General features: G+C 41.3%; 1 protein-coding gene and 1 pseudogene across 6 annotated transcripts in view; both read left to right on the forward strand.

The window, feature by feature from the left end:
- The window catches only part of ANK2 (ankyrin 2), a 683,028-nt gene that overhangs the window by 36,154 nt on the left and 629,715 nt on the right, over positions 1–17,159 (forward strand). The gene's annotated exons all lie outside the window — the stretch shown is intronic.
- Positions 1,816–3,553, forward strand: LOC129035269 (large ribosomal subunit protein eL32-like; annotated as a pseudogene).

The following is a 17,159-nucleotide window of genomic DNA, read 5'->3' on the forward strand; positions in this document are numbered from 1 at the left end:
CACCCATCTTCCCACAAGGGGGCTTTCCTTGTTACACTGATGTCAGTCACATGACACCAGTGAATCTTTCATTTCCCCAAACCACTGAAGTATTACTCTCTGTACCATTCATGGGGTATGTATATTCTATTTCTTTTTTTAAATGTGGTTAAAAAAATATAGAATTTATCAACTTAACCATTTCTAAGTGTACAGTTCAGTAGTATTAGGTTTAATCATGTTGTTCCGCAACTAATCTCTCAAAATTTTTCATCTTACAAAATTGAAACTGTGTACTCATTGAACAGCTCTCCATTTCCTCCTCATCCCAGCCCATGGTAACTACTATTCTTTATATTTCTATGAATTTTTCTACATAGGTGACTCATATAAGTGGAATCATTCAGTATTTGTCTTTTTGTGATTGGTTTATTTTATATAGCCTGTTATATTTGTAGTCTACTTAGGTAGACTATAATTTACATAGTCTATGTTCCCGGAATCCTATTCTTTCTTTTAGGTTTCAGAACAGAAATAAAACCCATCTATGACAAGTGCCTTTCAATTAAATCACTATATTTCTATAATCCCTTGCCTAACTTAATAACCTAATAGCTGCTAAATTTATCTTAAATTTAAATTAAAAAACAGAACCAGGGCCGGGCGCGGTGGCTCACGCCTGTAATCCCAGCACTTTGGGAGGCCCAGATGGGCAGATCGCCTGAGCTCAGGAGTTTGAGACCAGCCTGGGCAACACAGTGAAACCCCGTCTCTACTAATATACAAAAAATTAGCCAGGCATGGCAGCCTGCACCTATATAGTCGCAGCTACTCTGGAAGCTGAGGCAGGAGAATTGCTTGAATTTGGGAGGTAGAGGTTGCTGTGAGCTGAGATTGCTCCACTGCACTCCAGCCTGGACAACAGAGCAAGACTCCATCTCAAAAAAAAAAAAAAAAAAAAGAACCATAAAGTTTTAGAGGATTTAACAAATCAGTTCTCTAATATTACAGATGAGGAAATTGAGTCCAGAGAATCAGGTATACAGAAGCATGTGGCAGATAATTTTTCATTCCCCTTCACAATGGCAGATTTCAGACATCTGCCACTCAGGGAAGAGATTTTTTGTTAGGCATTTCCTTGCAGTCACACTATTTCAGTAGGTGCTGCATGTGTGGTAAGGTTAATGCTCATTCTGCAAATCCTTTTTAGAGGTAACATTCGTGACTGTATCATTTTTCTCCTAAACACTGGTTGGGGGGCTGTCATGTAGTGAGATTGCTGATTGCATCACTAGACCACTAGTCTTGGAGGAGCTCAGCTGAAGCTGGAGAGAAAGAGAATGGAAATGGAGAGAAAGAGAAATAGTGACAGTAATTCTCCCTTGAAGGAGCACAATTACTGCTGTTCTCATGACTGGCTTTGGTAGTGGTAAGTAGTGGTGGTGGTAGTGGTGGCTTTTTTTCAGAAAGTCCCTCTAGTGTTTTTAAGACCTTGGGCTCTGAAGTTGCATGGTTTGAGTTCAAATTTGGGCTCTGAATCTTGCTCAGTGTGTGACTTTGGCCTGATTACTTCCTCTCTATCAGTTTCATTGTCTATAAATTGGGGATAATATGTTTAGCATATTGCTATGGTGAGAATTTATGCATACAAAGTGCTGGGTACATGGTAAATAGTTCATATTCACAAACATTAGTTATTTTTCATAACTAAAAGAAAAATGCTAACACTCTATAATGCTTGATTTAATAACATATTAGACGATTGTATGTCCAGGAAATATATAAGTTCTCTCTGTAAATCTGCTGCCTTTCATTGCAGCAAATCTTTGCGTATACATGCACATAGAGCGCATGGTTTGTATTTTATTTCTATGAAATGTAAATATCCACCTATCCTCTATCTCAATTGTCAGTTGCTAAATAACAACCATTCCAATGTTCAGGGCTTTAAAACAGTAGCTATCATTTATTTGCTCCCAATTCTGAGATTTGTGCAGGACTTGGCAGTTTGCTCCACATGGCATCAGCTGGAGCAGCTTGACTGGGGTTGGATGATCCACTTCCAAGGTGGCCCATTCACATGACTGGTACATTGGTGCTAGTTGGTGGAGTTTGATGGGAGAAGGGGTTCAGTTCTTGCTCAGCTGAGTTCCTCAGTTCTTGCTGCCAGCTGGGTTCTTAGTTCTCTTACATGTGGCCTCACCATATAGATGACTTGGGCTTCTTCCTGGCTTGGTAGTCGAAGGAGTTGGACTATGTATGTTAGGATTTTCTTCCATTTGTACAAAAGGAGGAAGCTCAAGGTTTCTTAAGACTTAGGCCTGGAACTGGCACAGGGTGACTTTAGCTGTATTCTATTGGTTAAAATGTGTCAGATTCAAGAAGAGACTGCAGAAGGATGTAAATAGCAGGAGATTTGGTTCATTGGGGTACATCAATAGAACAAACTACCACACCATTCATCTAACATAAATATTTAGCAACCTTGATGTATAAGAGAATACTCATTTACTAATTCCACAATTATGTACTGAGGATCTGTCCTGTGCCCAGGTTTATAGTAGGCACTGTGGATACACAATTGAATAAGACATGAGGCCGGGTGCAGTGGCTAACACCTGTAATCCCAGCACTTTGGGAGGCCAAGGCGGGCGGATCACCTGAGGTCAGGAGTTCGAGACCAGCCTAGCCAACATGGCAAAGCCCCGTCTCTATTTAAAAAGTACAAAAATTAGCCGGGTGTGGTGGTGGGCACCTGTAATCCAAGCTACTCAGGAGACTGAGGCCAGAGAATCGCTTGAACCCGGGAGGCAGAGGTTGCAGTGAGCCAAGATTGCGCCACTGTACTCCAGCCTGGACAACAAGAGCGAGAGTCCGTCTCAAAAAAAAAAAAAAAAGACATGCAAGATCCTTGCCCAGGTGGAATATACATCAGGTAATTAAGCAAGTGATTTCAGTAGTTCCTTACTTAACAGGTGCTGTGAGAGTAGTAAGGGCTATATGCTGCAGGTAGCTAGCAGGAAACTTAACCTAGTCTGCAGGTTCAGGAGAGTTCTGAATTGTGAGTTAAAAACTACATTCTAGCTCTTCCTCTGGGCTGCCTACAGAGGTGGCAGCCATCTCCTCCTCGGCATCACAGCTGCCCTCAGACCCCTTGTGAAGCCCAAGATCACTAAAAAGAGAACCAAGAAGTTCATCCGGCACCAGTCAGACCCATATGTCAAAATGAAGCGTAACTGGTGGAAACCCAGAGGTATTGACAACAGGGTTCATAGAAGGTTCAAGGCCCAGATCTTGATGCCCAACATTGGTTATGGGAGCAACAACAATGACAAAAAGCAAACAAACAAACAAACAAAAACAAAAAACAAAGCACATGCTTCTAGTGGCTTCTGAAAGTTCCTGGTCCACAACATCAAGGAGCTGGAAGTGCTGCTTATGTGCAACAAATCTTACTGTGTTGAGATCGCTCACAAAAACCAAGAACCGCAAAGCCATCATGGAAAGTTCTGCCCAGCTGGCCATCAGAGTCACCAACCCCAATGCCAGGCTGCGCAGCAAAGAAAATGAATAGATAGCTCATATGCACGTTTTGTGTTTAAATAAAACCGTAAAAACTGCCAAGAACACTAAAACAAACAAAAAAACTCCTACATTCTAGAAGAGTCCAATGTAAGGAGAGAAGCAGAGTTAAAATAGGCAAAAAAGTCTGATTTGTCTGGATATTTAATGGTTTGATGCACTTAGAAGCATGCCACTGCGCCCAGCTGGAATGAATGCTTTTAAAAGATATTTCTAGGCCAGGCTCTGTGGCTCATGCCTGTAAGTAATCTCAGCACTTTGGGAGGCCGAGGCAGGTGGATCACGAGGTCAGGAGTCAAGACCAGCCTGGCCAACATGGTGAAACCTCGTCTCTACTAAAAATACAGAAATTAGCCGGGCGTGGTGGCCCGCACCTGTAATCCCAGCTACTTGGGAGACTGAGGCAGGAGTTTCACTTGAACCAGGGAGGCGGAGGGTGCAGTGAGCTGAGATTGTACCACTACACTCCAGCCTGGGTGACAGAGCAAGATTCCATCTGGGAAACAAAAAGAGATCTCTGCCCACCCATGTTATGCTGAATTACCAATTTCCTGATGTTCCCTTAGATGGGGGAGGGAGAAGCAATTTCCTCCTTGCTCCCCTCCTATCACTCTCTGATAAATCTGTGTTGTGCTCTTAGCTTTGTCAGTGTAGAGCTAACTTTTAATACTAAAAGAAATAAATATTTAAAGACCAAGACCAGGCTAGGCAACATGGTGGAAACCCATCTCTATTAAAAATACAAAAGTTAGCCAGTCTGCAGTCCCAGCTACTTGGAAGCTGAGGTATAGGATCTCTTGAGCCTGGGAGGTCAAGGCTGCAGTGAACTGTGATCACACCACTGAACTCTAGCCTGGGCAACAGAGCAGAACCCCGTCTCAATAAATTTTAAAAAATAAAATAAAATAAATAAATAAATAAATAAGTAAATAAATAAAATAATAATAAAGTTAAAAATCTTTGTTGCAGGCGGGTTCTTCTAACCTATTTCCATTTCCAAATTCTCCACATCAACCTGGTCTTTCTAAATGTGGTTAGCTATCAGTATTTTAGTTAAAGTTCTGTTCTGATGAGGAAAAAAAAAAAAAGAGGAAAAGCAGAGAAAAATGACCATTATCAAAGAGTCAAAAGTATTATTCTCTTTTTTATTAGCATTATTTATTTATTTTTATTTTTACTTTTTTAGAGACAAGGTCTTGCTCTGTCTCCCAAGCTGTAGCAGTGGTGTCATCATAGCTCATTGTAACCTTGAACTCCTGGGCTCAAGCAATCCTCCTACTTCAGCCTCCAGAGTATCTGGGACTACAGGTGCATGCCATGCCTGGCTAACTTAAAAAAATTTGGGGCGGCTGGGTGCGATGGCTCACATCTGTAATCCCAGCACTTTGGGAGGCTGAGGTGGGCGAATCATGAGGTCAGGAGTTCAAGACCAGCCTGGCCAACATGGTGAAACCCTGTCTCTACTAAAAATACAAAAAAGTAGCTGGGTGTGGTGGTGTGCGCCTGTAATCCCAGCTACTCAGGAGGCTGACGCAGGAGAATTGCTTGAACCCAGGAGGTGGAACGCAGTGAGCCGAGATCTTGGCATTTCACGTCAGCCTGGGCTACAGAGCAAGACTCCGTCTCAAAAAAGAAGAAAAAAAAAATTTTGTAGATGCCAGGCACAGTGACTTACGTCCGTAATCCCAGCAGTTTGGGAGGCCAAAAGTTCGAGACCAGGCTGGCCAACACGGTGAAACGCCATCTCTACTAAAAAATACAAAATGAGCCGGGCGTGGTGGTGGGCACCCGTAGTCCCTGCTACTCAGGAGGCTAAGGCAGGAGAATCACTTGAACCCGGGAAGCAGAGGTTGCAGTGAGCCGAGATTGCACCACTGCACTCCAGCCTGGGTGACGGGGTGAACTCTGTCTCAAAAAAAAAAAATTTTTTTTTTTTTTTTAGGAACAGAGATCTCACTGTGTTGCCCAGGCTGGTCTCTAACTCCTTGCCTAAAGTGATCCACCTGTCTCAGCCTCCCAAAGTGCTGGGATTACTGGTAGGAGCCACTATGCCTGGCAAAAGTATTATTCTCTTAATGGATATTATCACATATTACAACCATAGTTTTTCTAGCAACAACTGTTTATCATGTGCTTCTATATGCAGAGATCCAGTTTTGCCTTCTTCACCTAGGCAGAAATTCTCAGGAGAAAGAGATTAGGTCAACTCCCTTCGATTCATTGAGCTGACTATTTCTGCTAGGCTTTTCTCTAACCAATAGGCTTCTTTCCAGCAAGCCCAAGCATCCCTTCAGTTGGCTCTCTTCAGAGAGCTCCCTTTTCGTTGCATAGCCATCCTGACAAAGCAAAGCCTGCTCTGTCCATGCTGCCTCTTAGGGCTGGACCTGGGCAATGTGGTCAGGATCGATGGGCCCTCTTTAGCGATAGGGTGGCAGAGCAGTCAGTCTGTCATCGTCATAGTCAGTGCTTTTATGCCTGTGTCCATACAGACGCCTAGTGTAAGCATTCCTCGTCAATTTTGTTTTGGGTATAACTAAAACTTTTTGTTTGTTTTTCTTTCCACTTGGATTTCATTATTCTTCATTTGAAATGACCGGTTTGTAAATCTTTAAAATTGGCATTGGGTTCAGGGTAAGGTGTGGTGGCTCATGCTTGTAATAGTTACTGGGGTGGCTGAAGTGGGAAGATTGCTTGAGCTCAGGAGATAAAGACCATCCTGGGCAACATAGTGATACGCCGTTTCTTAAAAACAAACAAACAAACACAATAAAATTGGCATTGGGTTCAAAACCCTTATCAAAGCATTCTTCTGATTTATTGATATAAACAATTATAATATAGTACTGTTTCAGTTACCAGATGTTGAGTACTTGGCGCCTTTATTTGAACAGGTTACTGTTTAGAGAAGAGAATGCGCACTTAAATAAAACAAGGCTGGGAGTGGTGGCTTGCACATGTAATCCCAGTGCTTTGGGAGATTGAAGTGGGAGGACTGCTTGAGACCAGGAGTTCAAACCAGTCTGGGCAACATTTGCCGCCAAATTTTTTTTAAAAAATTAGCTGGGCACGGTGGCATGTACCTTAAGTCCCAGCTACTTGGAAGGCTGAGGCAAGAGGATCTCTTGAGCTCAGGAGGTCAAGCAGTTCACTACTGCACTCCAGCCTGGGCGACAGAGCGAGACTCTGTTTCAAAACAAAATAAATACTAAAATAAAATAAAAATAAAATACGATAAGTGCTACACAGACTTGGGGAAGGCTTCACAGAGGTGAAATTCACTGTGTTGGCACAGTGTCTTCAAACTTTTCACTGAATTCTATGTGTGTGTGTGTGTGTGTGTGTGTGTGTATTAGGAGGGCTATGGAGTTGGGTGAGTGGAGACACACCCTAGATAAGATTGGTTAAGGTAGGTTGTCAGAAGGGCCTTGTTTGCCTTGATAAGGAGGAGTTTGAGCATTATATTTTAGACAATGGTTATCCATAATAGATTTGCAAATAGAGGAATAACATAATCAGATTTACTTTGTTTCTTTTTAAAAGAAAGTAAAACTAAAACTGAAGAAAAGTCCCCTAAAATGAAATGCCAGATAATCCAAAATTCCATTACAATCATTTATAAACAGGTTTTAGGGGATTGCAGTCCTCATTCCACATCTTCTTTTTTTTTTTTTTTTTGAGACAGAGTCTTGCTCTGTTGCCAAGGCTGGAGTACAGTGACATGATCTCGGCTCACTGCAACCTCCGCCTCCCGGGTTCAAGCAATTCTCCTGCCTCAGCCTCCTGAGTAGCTGGGATTACAGGCACCCACCACCATGCCCAGCTAATTTTTGTATTTTTAGTAGAGATGGGGTTTCACCATGTTGATCAGGCTGGTCTCAAACCCCTGACCTCGTGATCCACCCGCCTCAGCCTCCCAAAGTGCTGGGATTACAGGCGTGAGCCACCCCACCCGGCCTCTCATTCCACATCTTCTGAGATCCGTCAGAACTACCAAGTCAGACCAAGGCCCAAATGTTGACTCTGATACTTGGCATGAAGAATATGGAATTTTAATCTTCTTCAGACTGTAAAAGAAAATCTTTTCCTATATTAGCTCAATACAGTGTGTAGTCAATGACGGAGTTATTAGTGAATTAGCTTCTTCTACAGGCTGACCAGATTAATGGTGTTTTATATAACCTTTCCTTTTTGGGGACAGAAACATGAAAGTGCGGGCAGTTTACTTTGGCTGATACCTGACAATTTCATTATGGTAGAATCCTGAATTACTTGCCTTGTTCATTCTTTTAATTATTATTTACATGTTTTCTTTCAGTTCTACAATATTGGTTTTTAACATTAAAAGAAAATATGTCTTTTATAGTTCTCTCCTCTAAAGATAACTTCCTTATATGTATATTGCTTAAACTAATACATGTAATTAGGTTGGTGCAAAAGTAATCTCGGTCTTTCTCTCTTTCTTTCTCTCTCCTTTCTTTCTTTCTTTCTTTCTTTCTCTCTTTCTTTCTTTCTTTCTTTCTTCTTTCTGTCTCTCTCTCTCTTTTCTTTCCTTTTTTTTTTTTTTTTTGAGACAGAGTTTTGCTTTTACTGCCCTGGCACGATCTTGGCTCACTGCAACCTCTGCCTCCCAGGTTCAAGCAATTCTCCTGCCTCAGCCTCCCAAGTAGCTGGGATTACAGGCGTGTGCCACCACACCCAGCTAATTTTTTTGTATTTTTAGTAGAAACGGGGTTTCACCATGTTAGCCAGGCTGGTCTCGAACTCCTGACCTCAGGTGATCTGACTGCCTTGGCCTCCCAAAGTGCTGGGATTACAGGCGTGAGCCACCATGCCTGGCCTCTTTTATTTTCTTTTTTTTTCTCCACCCAGGCTGTACTGCAGTGGCGGATCCAGCTCACTACAACCTCCGCCTGCCGGGTTCATCCAATTCTCCTGCCTCAGCCTCCCAAGTAGCTGAGATTACAGGCATGTGCCACCATGCCTGGCTAATTTTTTTTTTATTTGTTTTTTTAGTAGAGACGGTGTTTCGCCATGTTGGCCAGGCAGGTCTCGAATTCTGCCCACCTCGGCCTCCCAAATTGGTGAGATTACAGGCATGAGCCACCAGGCCCGGCCATTTTGGTTATTACTTTCAATGGCAAAAACTGTGATTACTTTTGCACCAACCTAATAGAGGTATATTATTCTGTAGCTTTTGTTTCTGATTGAACATCTCAGATAAAATAGCTCACATAGATAGACTTAATGGATACAGAATATTAGACTTCATGAATAATTCTACTCTGGGAGATTTCCATTGTTTCCAGTTTTTCACGTTACCTGTAATATTTCCTTAGGATATGATTTTTTTTTTTTTTTTTGAGACGGGGTCTGTCTCTGTTGCCCAGGCTGGAGTGCAGTGGCATGATCTCAGCTCACTGTAGCCCCCGCCTCCTGGGTTCAAGCAATTCTCCCACCTCAGCCTCCTGAGTAGCTGGGATTACTGGGGCGTGCCACCACACCAGGCTAATTTTTTGCATTTTTAGTAAAGATGGGGTTTTACGATGTTGGCCAGGCTGGTCTCGAACTCCTAACCTCAGGTGATCCACCCACCTCAGCCTCCCAAAGTGCTGGGATTACAGGCATGAGCCACCACGCCTGGCCAGGATAAGATTTTAAAAGTAGAATTTCTGGATCATACTAGAGCATCTTGAATTTTAGTATATGTTGTCAAATTATCCTCTACAGTTTTGGCACAAATTTGTATTCCCACTTACAGAATATGAGAGTACCTGCTTTAGCAAATACTTGCCAACATTAAGCTTTTTCTCTCATTTTTATCTTTCCCAATATAATCATCAAAAAGCATTCAGTGGATTAACATGTATGTCTTCATCTGTCATCAGGTTAAACATATTTTTGTAAATTTATTAACCATTTATATTTCCTTATTTGTAAATGTCTGTTGACAGTCTTTGTCATTTTCTATTGGTGTTTTGCTCTATTGATTTGTAAGCCCTTTTTCTCTATATGTCATATGTAATCAAGTAATTTTTTCTCAGTTGGACTGTAATCCTTTGAATTCATTTATCATATTTTTTCTTTATTATTTGTAAGCAGGCAGTCAATTTATCAGTCTTTTTCTTCCTTCATTGGTTACTTCTTCCTTGACTAATTCTAAAAGAAAAGTATTACGTACGTTCACCTATTATGTAGGTCATAACACCAACACATCACATAAACACATCAAACATAAATTCCGACATAAAAACTATCATTCTTTTTAAATCTATTTTCATTTTCTTACTTTTTTATTTTTATAGGCACATAGTAGGTGTATATGTTTATGGAGTATATGAGATACTTTGATATAGGCATGCAATGTGTAATAATCACATCAAGGTAAATGGGGTATCCATCACCTCCAGCATTTATCCTTCTTTTGTGTTACAAACAATCCAATTATGCTCTTTTAGTTATTTTTAAATGTACAATAATTTATTGTTGTCTGTAGTCACCTTGTTGTGCTGTCAAGTACTAGATCTTTTTTTTTTTTTTTTTTTTGGAGACAGAATTTCACTCTTGTTGCCCAGGCTGGAGTGCAATGGTGCGACCTCGGCTCACTGCAACCTCCGCCTCCTAGGTTCAAGCGATTCTCCTGCCTCAGCCTCCCAAGTAGCTGGGACTATAGGCACCCACCACCATGCCTGGCTAATTTTTGTATTTTTATTAGAGATGGGGTTTCTCCATCTTGGTCAGGCTGGTCTCGAACTCCTGACCTCAGGTGATCCTCCTGTCCTGGCCTCCCAAAGTGTTGGGATTACAGGTGTGAGCCACTGCGCCCGGCCCCAAGTACTAGATCTTATTCATTCTATCTAAATATATGTTTGTATCCATTAACTATCCCCACATCTCTCCCTTCCCCACTGGCTGCCCTTCCTGGTCTCTGATAACCATTTTTCATTCTATTTCCATGAATTCAATTGTTTTAAATCATTCTTGTTGTTGTTGTTGTTTTCAATAATCCTGTCCTCTCACTCACCTACCATCCCCTTCTATCAGCCCTTTAAAGGAATCCACTATATTTTCAATTCTATAGTGGCTCTTAAAGAGATTTTGGAAGTTCTTAGACAGGATTACATATATTTAGGATGACAAATTAGCAAGTATGGCCAGCTTTTATTGATCATCAAAATGTACAAGAACTAAAACAATTGAAAAATTATATTAATCTTGAGTAATTTTCTAAATATATTTAAAGAGAACACTGTGTATGTTTAATTTCTATTAAAACTGCTTTCTTAGTGCTTACATATGATACAAACAAAAAAAAGTTCAAATGTTGTTGGATTGTGGTGGTAGAGTTATCTTGGGGGTTAGAAAATGCCTAACCCAGCTACTCAGGAGGCTCAGGCAGGAGAATCGCTTGAACACGGGAGGTGGAGGTTGCAGTGAGCTGAGATTGGACTACTGCACTCCAGCCTGGGCAACCGAGTGAGATGCTGTCTCAAAAAAAAAAAAAGACAGAAAAAGAAAATGCCTTTTTGAATACAGACCTCCTCTTAACTTGCATAATTTTCTGGATAAAGAAAGCTGTCATTATTTTCTTGTATTGAAGTGATACAGATGATGTGCTCCTCAGCTTATCACATGTTTTAGTGTTAAATAATATTTGGTTTCATCTGCAGATTTGTAAAATAGAAACAAACAGTTAACACATTAATCTAAAGAAATGTCTTCATTTTAATAACTTCAAAATAGTTTTGAATTATGTATTAACTTACATTTTAATCATGCATAATAGGAAAGCTGGATGAAGCTTATTAAAATTATTCCTTGACATATTCAATGATAAAAAAAGACATGCTTTTGTGATTTTTCTGCAAATACTTCAGATATATTCAAATATCCAATTTTAAGCAGTAGAACTAAGGCTGTATAACTGTGGTCACGCATTTACAAAATCCCTAAAACAAATTTCAATTTGTATTATATTATTTCAGGAATTAAGCACAGTTAACAATGGTATCAGACTCACAGCAGATGACATTACCTTTGCATTTTTCTGAAAAAAAAGGGAGCAACACCAACCTTATCTCTTAAGGTTGAGGAATTCTTAACAGCGTAAGTCATAATGAAGAGTATCAACATCCTGAGGTGACACATTCTTTACCCAAAACTCTGTGGGGATTTTCAAAGTGGGAGATTCTTTTGTGTCTTTGAAACCAGGCAAATCAAAGGAATTTATTTTAATCTGGCTTAAGTCTAGGCCAGTGAGTGGCACTAATAAGGAACAAACACATTAGCACCAAAAGGAAATGATCATTAGAAAAGAAATCTTAATCTGTTCATAGCCCACAGGCTGAGATCTCCAAAGCCTTGTCACTGGACTTTAAATGTAAAAATCACATTCAAATGTGTAAAATGATAATGTACAAGAATATTTACATGTGAAAATTGGTGGTTTATGTGCATAATTGGTTAGCTGAATACCTTTTTGTTGGGAGTAGGGGGTGGAGTTCTCCTAGGAACTCTTGAGCTTGTGAAAGAAAAAGGAAGAGAAAAGTTTTATGTGAAAGCACTACATTTAAGAGTGGATTCATTTTTCAAATTGAAAGTTAAATATTAAGTTCTGACAATTAAGCAAATTGGTTCTGATCTGATTTATTTTAATGGTGGTTCTCTAATTTCTGGTTTTACTTTCTGGAACATCAAGAAAATTGAGAATTAAAAGAAGGTGGGAAAGAGTGACAGGACAGGAGTAACAGAAGACATTAAATACCAGACTTTAACCCTCCAGTATCCTAGGGTTGGAAAGGAGAAATATTGTGAGATAAAAGTGAGAAGTTGGTAAGGATTTCTGAATATGTGATAACTGCTGGCGTTATCAAAATAATCCTAGCAAAATGGGTTTATAGTTTTCTATTCTAGAGAGTTCCTTGAAATGTCATCAGATGTATATTTACTAATTTTTTTCATTGATAAAAGGATTTGGCTATCATCCTAGAATATAATGAGTTCTACATTAGCTATTGAGATGTAGTAAAAGCTGTTTTCATACATTTTTTGTAAGGCATCCTTCAAGTGATTCAATATCTGCAGTGCATCAGGAAAATGTGGTGATTAATATTGTATGATGCAGAACACGAAGAGCTCTTCTTTCAAGGAGCTACCTTAGGCAAAAAACAAAGTTTTAAAATCTGGAACTGAGCACCACCAAATGTGCCTATACAGACAAACATGCTTACCATGTAATAATTGTTATACAGCAAATTAAAGTGGTCATTGTGGGTTTTTTAGAGTAAATATGGCACAAATGAAAAATCAAATTCAGGGTCCTCAAGCAGTGGTAGATCTAATTCAGTCTTGTTAGACTTGAGCCTGCTGTGGAAATGTAGAGAACATCCTCATAACAAGCCTAATGGAACATATTTCTTTTAGGAATGTGAGTGACCTGGTGTCCTTAATTCCTGGAGAGTTCTAGCTCAATGACATATTATTTTCACCTTTACCTGCTTTTTTTTTTTAGCATGCTTTATGTTTATCTCATGGTTAACCTATAAGGCTATGCTAATTTTATGCACAGACAGCACATTCCTGTTTGACCTTATTTCCCTTCCTCTAACTCCTGCAGCTGTTGGGCCTAAAGTTCCTCACAGTGTAATTTTGTGCTGGATGTCGTCTGAGAATGGATGAATCCAAGATACTCAAATACATATTTTATGGTCCCCTGAGGCAAGGCAATTGAGAACCAGTTGATTGGAGGACATTTTGAAACACACCCATGCTTTTAAAATGCTTTGAATTATTGGAAACAAGAATTGCAGATATTCAACTTAGTAAACAGCAGCTGGAGGTAGAGGTTGTCCTTTAAAATAAAGTCAGTGGACGGACCTATGATTTTATTTATTTATTTATTTATTTATTTTGTAGATGGAGTTTCGCTCTTGTCACCCAGGCTGGAGTACAATGGTGCAATCTCAGCTCACTGCAACCTCTGCCTCCCGGGTTCAAGCTATTCTCCGGCCTCGGCCTCCTGAGTAGCTGGGATTACAGGCGTGTGCCGCCACGCCCATCTAATTTTTGTGTTATTAGTAGAGACAGGGTTTCACCATGTTAGCCAGGCTAGTCTTGAACTGCTGACCTCAGGTGATCCACCTGCCTCGGCCTCCCAAAGTGCTGGGATTACAGGCGTGAGCCACCGCGCCTGGCCTGACCTATGATTTTAAGTCATCTTTGATCAAGCATGCATCCTTCTACGCTACCTGTACATTGAGCAGTTATCACCATCTGTAATGTTACCAGTGATATCATTGGTAAAGTATGGGAGGAAAAGTCTGAGTCTCAAGAGTAACATGCATGTAGGGGTTTCAAGTCTCTGGTGGGAAAAAATGTCTTGAATGACTTTGTACTCAGGCATAAAAATAGATCCATAGATATTAATGGCAATCACTTGTTTATGGACCCAACTTTGGAATTTTGGGAGGAAAGTTATATTCAGAAAATGTATGGAAACTCATGAGCTCTTTACTCCAAAATTTTTCAGAGTCAGCAGTCACCAACCCTGGAGGGCTTATGAGAGAGATGGTCTCCTACTGAATAGTTACTGGATTGAGAACAGTCATAGCAATGTTTCCTAGGATTGTACCATGATGTTTGTGGAAAGTGATAGATAATAATGAAGCAAATTTTAGACATTGAGATTTATCATAGAACATAACAGTTACTAAATTTTGGGATTATCTCATTATCTAGCTGTAGGTAACTTCTTTTGTTTGTTTGTTTTGAGACAGAGTCCTGCTCTGTCACCAGGCTGGAGTGCAGTGGCACGATCTTGGCTCACTGCAACCTCCACCTCCCAGGTTCAAGCCACTATCCTGCCTCGGGCTCCCGAGTAGTTGGGATTACAGGCGCCCACCACCACGCCCAGCTAATTTTTGTATTTTTAGTAGAGAAGGGGGTTCACCATGTTGGCCAGGATGGTCTCGATCTCCTGACCCCGTGATCTGCCCGCCTTGGCCTCTCAAAGTGCTGGGATTACAGGCGTGAGCCACTGCTGCTGGCATCTGGCTGTAGGTAACTTCTAACACATTTTCTTACATACTTTTTTTCTTCTGAGACAGGGTCTCTGCTGTCAGGCTGGCGTGCATTGGTGCAATCACGGCTCACTGGCTGGGTGCAGTGGCTCACGACCGTAATCCCAGCACTTTGGGAGGCTGAGACGGGCAGATTGCCTGAGCTCAGGAATTTGAGACCAGCCTGGGCAACAGGAGGAAACCCCATATTCACGAGAATCACTTGAATCTGGGAGGTGGAGGTTGCAGTGAGCCAAGATCGCCCCACTGCACTCCAGCCTAGGCGACAGAGTGAGAGCCTGTCTCAAAAAAAAAAAAAAAAAAAAAGAATGTGATATTTTATTTTTACATACCTTTTCTATGTTTAAATATGTTTAGATACACAAATACTTACCATTGTGTTACGCTTGTCTGCAATATTCAGTATAGTAACATGCTGTACAGTTTGTAGCCTAGGAGCAATAGGCTATACTGTTACGGGAAAGGGGTCCCGATCCACAACCCAAGAGAGGGTTCTTGTATCTCGTGCAAGAAAGAATGAGAGGCGAGTCCCTAGAGTAACGTGAAAGCAAGTTTATTAAGAAAGTAAAGGAATAAGGGAATGGCTACTCTATAGGCAGAGCAGCCCCAAGGGCTGCTGGGTTGCCTGTTTTTATGGTTATTTCTTTCCTTTTTTTTTTTTTTTTTTTTTGAGACACAGTCTTACTCTGTCATCCAGGCTGGAGTGCAGTGGCGGAATCTTGGCTCACTGCAACCTCCACCACCTGGGTTCAAGCAGTTCTCCTGCTTCAGCTTCCCGAGTAGCTGGGATCACAGGCACGGGCCACCATGCCCAGCTAAAATTTTTGTATTTTTAGTAAAGACGGGTTTCACTATGTCGGTCAGGCTGGTCTCGAACTCCTGACCTCAGGTGATCCACCTGCCTCTGCCTTCCAAAGTGCTAGGATTACAGGCATGTGCCACCATGCTCGGCCTAGACGATTTAACAAGGTACAGAAACGGAACAAAGAAGGAAGCAGCCACCTCTCCAGTAGCTATTTAATGCATCATCATAACCCAGTTTTCCTGCTTCTCTATCCCTAAATTCTTATGCTACATGGTACTGTCTCCAGTCCCCAAAACCAACCCCAACCTCTCCCTCCAAGGAAATGTGGGAGTGTAAAAGGTGACCAGGCTTGCAATATGAAGGAAAACTGTTAGCATTTACAATGCCATATACCAGCAGCAAGCGACCCGTGAAAGAGAAGAAACACTCGGCCCTGAATTTTTAAAATATAGTAGCACAGTTAACAGCACTGGAAATCAGAAAGCTGCAGTCCAGTCCTGGCTCAGCCATTAGCTAGCTAAAGGACTAGGCAAATATGTAAATCCATGAGGTTAGACTAAAAGGCGACTTAAGGCACTGCCAGTTTGGTGATTCTAGAACTTTTCATAACAGACTTCACTAAGTTCAAAGAAAGAAGATATCATTGTGGGCAGGAAATGTCAGGGAAAACTGTGTGGAGGAGCTGTGGATTGGATTAGGCCCTAAAGGATGAGAAGGATTAAGTAGCAGGGGGGAAGGGATGGAATTGGAGGGGGAAGGGGGAAGCAGAAGGAAACAGCTCTAACAAAAATGTAGGAACAGGAATGCACCCAGAGATATGCTAAGGTGTAGAGGGAGTTCCCACCAGATGGCAGAGATCTTATCTCTAAGGTAGGAAATGAGATCCAGCTGCATAAAGAATCCCAAAGGAGGTGTTAAGGACTTAAGAAGTGGGGGAAATTTTTGGACCATTTCTTATAGGGGATGTGGAGGATGTGCTGGAGTCTCAACAAGGGATGTTGCAGCACAGCTGGGAAACCCTTTTAGTGTAGCCTGTGAAATGTTAGTGAGTAGATTTTACTGATTTTACTATCAGTACAAAGAATAGGGAGAAAGTAGCTTGGAGCATGCTCTGGTGTTTTTGCTAGCATTCCCAGGACTTATTAACCAAGGGTAAATGACCACTGAAGCCAGTAGTTATTATACACATGGCACAACTTGATCCCCACTCCCAGAAATTAGAGGTTTTTATGAGAAATTCAAGGGAGAGTCCATATTCTCCACCGGACACTGTGTTAGGAGGCTCACTCTGGGCTCCTTGTCCTCACTGGATTACTAACATCACTCTCTGCTCTTTACCATTTGCTTCAACTCCATAAACCCTCCTTGAGAGATGTGAGTAGATGCCTGTGCAGGGCAAGCACCCCACTCACCCTGTCCCTGGGCTGGGGACAAGGAGGAGGCAAGAGAGCAAATCTGGGGCATTAAATGTTAAGCAGCAAGTGCCTCTTCTTTCTAGTTCAGTCCTTTTTCTCCCCCTCCTCAGCTTTTGTTTCTTGTTTTTTAGAGACAGGGTCTCTCTCTGTCTCACTGGCTGGAGTGCAACAGCAGAATCCCAGCTCACTGCAGCCTTGACTTAGTAGCTGTGCCTATAGACACATGCCACCAGGCCTGGCTAATTTTTTTTTTTTTTTAACTTTTTTTGAGGCAGGGATCTGGTGATGTTGCCCAGGCTGAGC

The sequence above is a fragment of the Pongo pygmaeus genome, chromosome 3 (assembly GCF_028885625.2).
Source record: "Pongo pygmaeus isolate AG05252 chromosome 3, NHGRI_mPonPyg2-v2.0_pri, whole genome shotgun sequence".
In the NCBI taxonomy this organism is placed as follows: Eukaryota; Metazoa; Chordata; class Mammalia; order Primates; family Hominidae; genus Pongo; species Pongo pygmaeus.